Below are 10,006 nucleotides of genomic sequence, written 5' to 3' on the forward strand. Positions count from 1 at the left end.
TAAATAAAAATCCCAAATATAATAAGTAAACCGTAGGAATGTATCATAAAATGGACGTTCTCTAATAAAAGCCACTCCTGAGACTAAACCAAACAAGTGCCCGCAATGAAACTTTGTACACAGGTGCTCATCAACCTGAATTTTAATATACAAACGTAAAAAAGGTAGTGTCGGCCGTCAGAGGTCCTATCGTCTAAATTAAATGCACCGTTAGACGGGCGTTCTCTAATAAAAGTCACTCCTGAGACTTAACCAAAAACAAGTGCCCGCAATGAAAACTTTGTACACAGGTGCTCAATAACCTGAATGTTAATATACAAACGTCAAAAAATGTGGTGTCGTCCGTCAGAGGTCCTATCGTCTAATTTAAATGCACCGTTAGACGGACGTAAAGCGGCCCATACACTAGACGTTGCAATGCACGCCGTGCAAGCACGACGTGCCAAAATTGGGAGGAACGTGCCAGTGTGTGGAGGTTTCCGTGCTAAGCACGCCGTGCATTGCATGGCACGATGGCAATCAAGGTCGGTTTGATTTTCGGCGTGCCGTGCCACCTACCGCCGTGCCATCCTGCAAGTGTGTGGACCAGTCCCGCGCCACGTGGCTGAGAGTGGAGAGTCTTTTGAGGTTATTTTTCGTTCTCTCGCGGCAAATACTCTCCTATATTTTTACCATGTCAACTGCTGACACACAAATTTTTCTCTCTCCTAATTTATTACCATTATTTATAGATTCGTACAGAAATCACCATTGTTTGTGGCGAGTGAAGTATAAAGAGTACTCAAATAAAAGTCTAAAACAAAATGTGTATTTAGACCTTGCGGAACTGTGCAAAAAACTGTGGTGCCTGATTGTACAGTTGATTATGTGCATGTATGCATTATGTAGCACGACAATACTACACAATATCACAGTACCACAACCAACTTCTAGCACGTCACGGGGACTGACTAAACTGTCAGTGTGTGTGGGGCACAAAGTGCCATGCCAAGTACGACGTGCCAGTATTAAAAAACTGCACGGCGTGCAATGCACGTCTAGTGTATGGGCCGCTTAAAAGTCACTCCTGAGACTAAACCAAACAAGTTCCCGCAATGGAACTTTGTACACAGATGCTCTTATAAGCTGAACTTTAATATACCAACGTCAAATAGGTGGTGTCGGCCGTCAGAGGTCCTATCGTCTAATTTAAATGCACCGTTAGACGGGCGTTCTCTAATAAAAGTCACTCCTGAGACTAAACCAAACAAGTGCCCGCAATTAAACTTTGTACACAGGTGCTCAATAACCTGAAACTTTAATATACCAACGTCAAAAAGGTGGTGTCGGCCGTCAGAGGTCCTATCGTCTAAATTAAATGCACCGTTGGACGGGCGTTTCTCAAATAAAAGTCACTCCTGAGACTAAACCAAACAAGTGCCCGCAATGGAACTTTGTACACAGGTGCTCAATAACCTGAATGTTAATATACAAACGTCAAAAATGTGGTGTCGTCCGTCAGAGGTCCTATCGTCTAATTTAAATGCACCGTTAGACGGGCGTTCTCTAATAAAGTCACTCCTGAGACTAAACCAAACAAGTGCCCGCAATTAAAAACTTTGTACACAGGTGCTCAATAACCCGAACTTTAATATACCAACGTCAAAAAAGGTGGTGGTGTCGGCCGTCAGAGGTCCTATCGTCTAAATTAAATGCACCGTTGGACGGGCGTTCTCAAATAAAAGTCACTCCTGAGACTAAACCAAACAAGTGCCCGCAATGGAACTTTGTACACAGGTGCTCAATAACCTGAATGTTAATATACAAACGTCAAAAATGTGGTGTCGTCCGTCAGAGGTCCTATCGTCTAATTTTAAATGCACCGTTAGACGGACGTAAAGCGGCCCCATACACTAGACGTGCAATGCACGCCGTGCAAGCACGACGTGCCAAAATTGGGAGGAACGTGCCAGTGTGTGGAGGTTTCCGTGCTAAGCACGCCGTGCATTGCATGGCACGATGGCAATCAAGGTCGGTTTGATTTTCGGCGTGCCGTGCCACCTACCGCCGTGCCATCCTGCAAGTGTGTGGACCAGTCCCCGCGCCACGTGCTGAGAGTGGAGAGTCTTTTGAGGTTATTTTTTCGTTCTCTCTCGCGGCAAATACTCTCCTATATTTTTACCATGTCAACTGCTGACACACACAAATTTTTCTCTCTCCTAATTTATTACCATTATTTATAGATTCGTACAGAAAATCACCATTGTTTGTGGCGAGTGAAGTATAAAGAGTACTCAAATAAAAAGTCTAAAACAAAATGTGTATTTAGACCTTGCGGAACTGTGCAAAAACTGTGGTGCCTGATTGTACAGTTGATTATGTGCATGTATGCATTATGTAGCACGACAATACTACACAATATCACAGTACCACAACCAACTTCTAGCACGTCACGGGACTGACTAAACTGTCAGTGTGTGGGGCACAAAGTGCCATGCCAAGTACGACGTGCCAGTATAAAAAACTGCACGGCGTGCAATGCACGTCTAGTGTATGGGCCGCTTAAAAGTCACTCCTGAGACCTAAACCAAACAAGTTCCCGCAATGGAACTTTGTACACAGAATGCTCTATAAGCTGAACTTTAATATACCAACGTCAAATAGGTGGTGTCGGCCGTCAGAGGTCCTATCGTCTAATTTAAATGCACCGTTAGACGGGCGTTCTCTAATAAAAGTCACTCCTGAGGACTAAACCAAACAAGTGCCCGCAATTAAACTTTGTACACAGGTGCTCAATAACCTGAACTTTAATATACCAACGTCAAAAAGGTGGTGTCGGCCGTCCAGAGGTCCTATCGTCTAAATTAAATGCACCGTTGGACGGGCGTTCTCAAATAAAAGTCACTCCTGAGACTAAACCAAACAAGTGCCCGCAATGGAACTTTGTACACAGATGCTCTATAAGCTGAACTTTAATATACCAACGTCAAAAATGAATCCAGATTTTTATTTGTACAAGGAAAATTAATTAGAAACAGATACGTATGTATTAGCCTATTTTTAAAAATTTAGTGCCTACAAAAAACTGTATCTGTTCGGAGACCCATATTTCACATTGAATGGATCAAGAGAATTACACCAGAATGTGATCGACTGCGCTATTGTTGCTCTAATTAAAAAACTGTGCAAAACAGACAACGTTAAATTCGCCAATACAGAAACTTGCGGAACACTTTTTAAACATAATTCCGTTACTGCAGCATCGCCTGTTTGGTATTATTTCCGAAACTTAAATGAGTATGACAAAATTCTAATGCCGTATATTGTATCAAACAAAAAACACTATTGCGTGCTGGTTGGAGACATATAGAACCACACATGCTTTTTCTACAACCCACTGCCAAGATATCCGGACAACTGTGAAGTTGGATTTAAAAAATTTAGGACATTTCTCAGTGGTCTTCAAAAAAACTCAGTACAAGAATGATGGCATGAAAGTAGACAGATGGACATATGTAAAAGGCAAAGGAGCAGTCCAAAGTGATAGCTTTAATTGTGGAATATATGTTATATATATATATATATATATATATATATATATATATATATATATATATATATATATATATATATATATATATATATATATATATTATATAGAATGTTTTCTGAAAGACCAAAAAATGCCGACGAAAATAAATCCTACTGATTATAAAGAATACTTAAAAAGAGAAATTTTGCAATGGTCAGATGATATGGCAGATATATGCATACAATGTGGAAAGGGAGAGACCCGATGCAAAATATGGATAATGTGCGACAGCTGCAAACGATGGGCTCACTTCAAACCATGTCTTAAATATTTAAGCAAAACCCAACATGAGGTTGAAGTAAATGATTTCATATTTATTTGCAAACTTTGCCAACAATTTAAATCGAAATACAACAGGAAACCATGGGAATGAAACAATTAACAACAACACCTGTTTTGACGTGACAACGTCTTAAATTAGGTTGCGGCTCGGAGTCACTCATGAAAAAGTGTAACGCCCGGTAACGTTACGATGCCCGTCCAGTGGGTCCGCCGCACGGGATCCGCACAGGATAAAGCAGATAACTGTGGGTCCGCCGCACGGGATAAAGCAGATAACTATGTTTATTCGTGAAAATGTGGAGTGCTTAGATTCGTCATTTACAACAACTACAACAATAAAGGTAAATAATTGTACACTGATATTTCATTATCGTAAACTATGATTGATTGATTAATTGTTAGATTGACACAAAAGTTGAGAAACTGAGTTTATAGGTTATGTCATACTATTGACAAATGTTGATAGTGTTAAGTAAATTATTAGTTTAAATCACTCTGCAATCAATCGTAATTCAGTCAGTCGATTGAGAAGAAACAGCGCGTATTGCTAGTCAAACATTTAAAATAACAAATTATAACCTCTAACCTGTCATAACAGTGCGACCAAACAAACGAACTAAACCGACCAATCACCACGCGCGGAGTTAGAATTTAACTGTGTTTAGCAAGAATTTCAAATTCCAATTTTAGTAAATGTTTTATTCAACTTTACCATTTACAATAACAAATTTTAATTAATTTCAAATTATGTACAATGTTTTAGTAAACAAAATATATTTCTATAGTTAAAATTTGTGCAATTCTTATTTTCATTCAATTCCTTGTTCCTATTGTGCAATTTAATAATATTCATATCAATAAATATTCTACCGAGAAAAAGACGTTGTCACGTAAAATCTTCGCCCGTAAAACCGACTTTACAGGCAACCATAATTTTTTTAAGGAAAAATATAAGGTCCCGCACAACGCAAAGGAAATGTTTTTAACGTTTTCATGGTGAATTGAGTAGGTGCCAATATCGTTAGGCACAATATATTGATAGACATAATCCAAGGAAAGAAAGCAATTTTATTAACCTGTATATAGAATTAGCGTCAACCACGGTATAGCAAAAATATTAGGTCCCGCCCAACGCAAAGAAAAGTGCTTAACGGTTTGGTGGTGGATTGAGTAGCTGCCAATATCGTTATGCACAGTATATTGATAGACAGAAGCCAACGAATTGAAGAGATCCAAATAGAACTTGCAACAACCACTGTTTGAAACAAATTATTAGGTCCCACAAAAATAATGAGATGTTTCCTGAAGTTGTTGGTAGTGAAATTAGTAGCTACCATTAGTTTTATATTAATTGTAATTATTATCAAGAACCCTAACCCTACAACTAACTACCTCATATGCCATACTTAACCCCGAAATATACTATACCCTACTTCCACCACCTCATCTCTTTCGAAAAGAATCCTTCTACAACCAGAACCTGCTTAGACGATGGTAATGACCACACGAAGGACGTGTCGCTGTCGTGAGCAACATGTTTTCCTCTTCTTGACAACATGGTTTATTGAAGTGGTAAAGGGATACACTTGTCCCTCAGATTGATATTTAGATTAAACGTATATTTAGATTGTTTATAAGAATACTCTTTACAGGTGAAGTAAAACATTAATTAACAAAAAGTAATTTTTAGAAATTGTAAATGTTTTATAGCCGTATTTTTCGTCATTGTTTATTGTATGGGAATTGTGTCATAACTGACAGAGCGCAGTGTACATACGGTCCTTCTTATCCCATACATGTGTTAGCGTAAACATTTCCATCCACGAATATTTTAATTGTTTTGCCTAAATCATGGCCTGTAAATTCATTCACATAATCTATCATGCATGTATATAGACATTTCAGTAACAGTTTCTGCTATTGATGTCCGTAAAATAGGTCCATAGTTGCATGGCAGAGTAAAATTTGTTGGTGTTGGGTATTTGTAATATAAATTTAAAATACATAACATATGCTTTAAGAAATTGTTATAACATATTTGTTGGTATTATCTTTTAAGTTTGTACCCGTTGAGTTCCAGAGTCCAGAGAAGGAAGAAGACAAAAGAAGAAAGTGGTGTTTTTTTAGTGGGTATGCCATCAGAATACTATCTGGTGAAGAGCCCCACACTTGTTCGCTTGGTTACGGTAAGACAAAGCGTTCGTGCAGCAATGCATTTTTTCACCACCTCGAAACAAAATGGTTTGTGTCATATTAATTTTACTTTTTGTTATAGCTCTCATTTTTTTTAAATTTCCTGACTACATGGAAAAGAAATACGAGTATTGTCTAATAAAAAGGTAATGTATTACTTATATATACTAATAAGTTCAAAACACAAACAACTTCAACTTCATTGGTATATTAAAATTCAGCTTACAGAGCACCTGTGTACAAAGTTTCATTGCGGGCACTTGTTTGGTTTAGTCTCAGAAGGATCTTTTATTTCAGAACGCCCGTCTAACGGTGCATTTAAATTAGACGATAGGACCTCTGACGGCCGACACCACCTTTTTGACGTTGGTATATTAAAGTTCAGGTTATTGAGCACCTGTGTACAAAGTTTAATTGCGGGCACTTGTTTGGTTCAGTCTCTGGAGTGATCTTTTATTCGAGAACGTCCGTCTAACGGTGCATTTAAATTAGACGATAGGACCTCTGACGGCCGACACCACCTTTTTGACGTTGGTATATTAAAGTTCAGGTTATTGAGCACCTGTGTACAAAGTTTCATTGCGGGCACTTGTTTGGTTTAGTCTCAGGAGTGACTTTTATTCAAGAACGTCCGTCCAACGGTGCATTTAAATTAGACGATATGACCTCTGACGGCCGACACCACCTATTTGACGTTGGTATATTAAAGTTCAGGTTATTGAGCACCTGTGTACAAAGTTTAATTGCGGGTACTTGTTTGGTTCAGTCTCAGGAGTGGTTTTTAGTAGAGAACGTCCTTTTAAGGATACATTTTTACAGTTTAGTTATTATATTTGGGTTTTTATTTATTATACATTTAACGGGAAACCTTTGTGGTAAATAATAAATACGAAAAACTGTGTAGAATTTGGGAAAGATCGTTTTTTAATAATTAGTTTTATACTATTATTTTAGATTTTGAATGTTTGTTAGCGCCTTCAGATTGTTGACTGCAACATTGTTGCACGGAATACAGACGGACGATAAAGTGACGCTAAGGGCGCGTACACATGGGCGCGTACACATGGGCGCGACACGCCGCGCGACGTGCCGCGCGACAAGATAAGCAAGTCCGTACACTATGGGCGCTGCAATGGTGACGTGTCGGCGCTGGCAGGAAAATATTACAACAATGATCAGAACTGAAATGGACGTTGAAGAGGCAGTATGTCTTTTACATTTTTGTATCGACGTTTACAAGTCACAGGAGACGAAGACAAAGACAAAAGTGGGTGCATCCAATTTTGAAAGATAGATTTAGTCATGGTGCTTGCTTTTTTTACTCTGTATTCCGAAGCTGAGGAAATTTCCGAGGAAAAGTTTTTTAATTATTTTAGAATGTCAGTTGAATCATTTGATGGCCTTCTTAATATTGTTGAGGATGATTTAAAACCTCCACAAACTTTTGTGAGGGACTGTGTTTCACCTGAAGAAAAGCTAGTGATTACATTTGAGTAAGTGTAATTTATTTAGAATTTTAATTAATTAACAAATGAGATATGTAAATGTGTGTGATAATGTAAATACAAGAACATAGGTCACACTAAAATGAAAGAAGTCTATAACACGTGGTGTTGTAGTTGACATTACTCTCGTACAGTTTTTCCATTAAACTTTCCTGTGACATGATCACTGTCTGTAGGTGAAAGTGCTAGCTTGTGTGGGATGTGGTTCGTTGAAGTTATGGTGAGGAGAGACTGGTACATGAGGGTTCATAAAAGTTGTGTGCTGTACGTTGTAGGGCATATTCCTGTCGATTGATGGACCTTGGCTGTACGGATTGCGTTTGTAGGCGTGGGTTATAGTGGAGTAGGAGCGTATGCTTGTGGTTGTGTGTGAATGTCTTGTGCAACGTTGAATTACTTCTAGTAGTTGTATCTTAGTCCCTGATATCCTTACATGCTGTGGTACTCTTTTTAGTTCTTTAGACAAAGGACAAAGCAAAAAAGCTTATCTTCATCATCACTTTCTTGGCAACGTCCTGACTTTCTCTCAAGGAAATGCTCTTGGTCAAGATATCAGAGTAGTGCTTGTCCACAGGGTTCAATTTTAGGTCTTTTAATTCCACAGCTAAGAGGTCGTTGAGGGCATGGTCAAATCTTCATTGTCTGATCGTTCATCTTACATCTTGCAAGACGGTGGTTTCATCTTCCTCGATGCTACTTTGAGTTTCCTTATTTTCGCATGGTGTTTTCCAAAAACATCAATCTTTGAAAATAATATGTAAGGTGTGCTTTTTACTGCTGCTGACCCTGACTTAGTCGTCTTTTTCTTTCTCAGCTCCCTTGCATAAACTGTCTCTCAAATGTCTTCCATCTTTTTTTGAAGTGAGAGCACCTATAAAAAAAACACAGACACTAACATAATTGTTTTAGAAACATTTCTTTACTAATGCGAGTGTGTTTTTATTTTCAGGTATTGTTAGCTACTGGATGTTCTTTCGTTGAACATGCACTACAACTATAGATTGGGAATAGTGTCATACAGTATGCAGCTTGTATGTTGGTCAAGCAAGTATGTGCTGTAATCGGGATACAAAACTCAAATTGTATTTGCATACCAACAACCACAGTAAGAGAAGTGGAAAGAAGTAAGTGACGAATAATTTCTCCGCTAAATTGCCAATTTCCCTAAACTGTCTTGGAGCTGTAGACTGTAAACACATTAGACTACAGCAAACCTGAACATACGGGTCACTTTTCTACAACACACTAACAAATACACTATTTCTCAAATGATCCTGCTAGCTGTTTGCGATGCAAACTATAGTTTCTTGTTTGTTGATGTTGGAGCCTACGGAAAAAGTAATGATTCTTCTATTTTTCTAAGAAATCTCACATTTTACAAAAAGCTTATACAAAACAATGTTGAATATTCCTGATCCGAAACCAATTTCCAAATAGAGACGCAACACCTCTAACCATTATGTATTGGTTGGTGAACACACGATGCTTTGGTCTCCAGCAAAAACATCATGCGCCATACATACGTTGGAAAGATGTTAGAACACTCCAAGCGAATATTCAACTACACGACTTTCCAGGGCTAGAAGGTACATAGAATGCACGTTTTGGAATTTTAGCAAACAAATGGCGAATTTTCCATAGGCCTATTAATGTGAACGTATTATAGACTTTGGAGAAAACATTATTATTTTGGCGTGTTTGTATGCTACACAACTATGCTTACGTCAGCGAGATGGTTGTAGATACGAAGATACCTTGTATGCAGCACCGTTTGTCAATGTGGGGAAAACGTAGTACAACGCCCTACACATACGCGTAAAGAAAGTAAGGGATAGATTTCGTCATTACTTCATCATTGAGGAAGTAAAGGACTACCATGGCAAGACAAAAATGGTGTTAAATGACCTGTAGTGTAAAAAATAATTGTGAATACATACGTTAATATAGTCACCCTTGGAGTAAAAATGATGTTTGCAAACTAAAATATGGATACATTGTTTTGAGCCATAATATATGTATAGTTTTTTCACCACGCCCGTTACCTATTACACGAATTGGCTTTGTGATGTTGTTAATTGTCCATAATATACATCAACCTGTAGACCTTTTAATTTTAGATTACAATAATTATTGTTGTTCTACTTTATCTTTTTTTCATGAATCCTTTGAGTGCTAAACCTTTATTTACAGTTTTTAATAAGAAAATTACATACATAAAATACATTTATATTCCGCATAAACATTATTTTATCGTTAGACTAATTTAAATTAAGTTTAGGGATAGAATGCAGATTTTATTACAAATAAAAAACGTTAACAAGTTTGTAACTGGAACATTATGGGGATTTAAAAGGTTTTAGATGAGTTCTGTGTTGTCCAGACCTATTAACCTATTACGAATAATCATTATAATAATCATCAAAAGTGATGATTTAACAACAATATATGAGTTTAT

Source organism: Homalodisca vitripennis, chromosome 1 (assembly GCF_021130785.1).
Source record: "Homalodisca vitripennis isolate AUS2020 chromosome 1, UT_GWSS_2.1, whole genome shotgun sequence".
NCBI lineage: Eukaryota > Metazoa > Arthropoda > Insecta > Hemiptera > Cicadellidae > Homalodisca > Homalodisca vitripennis.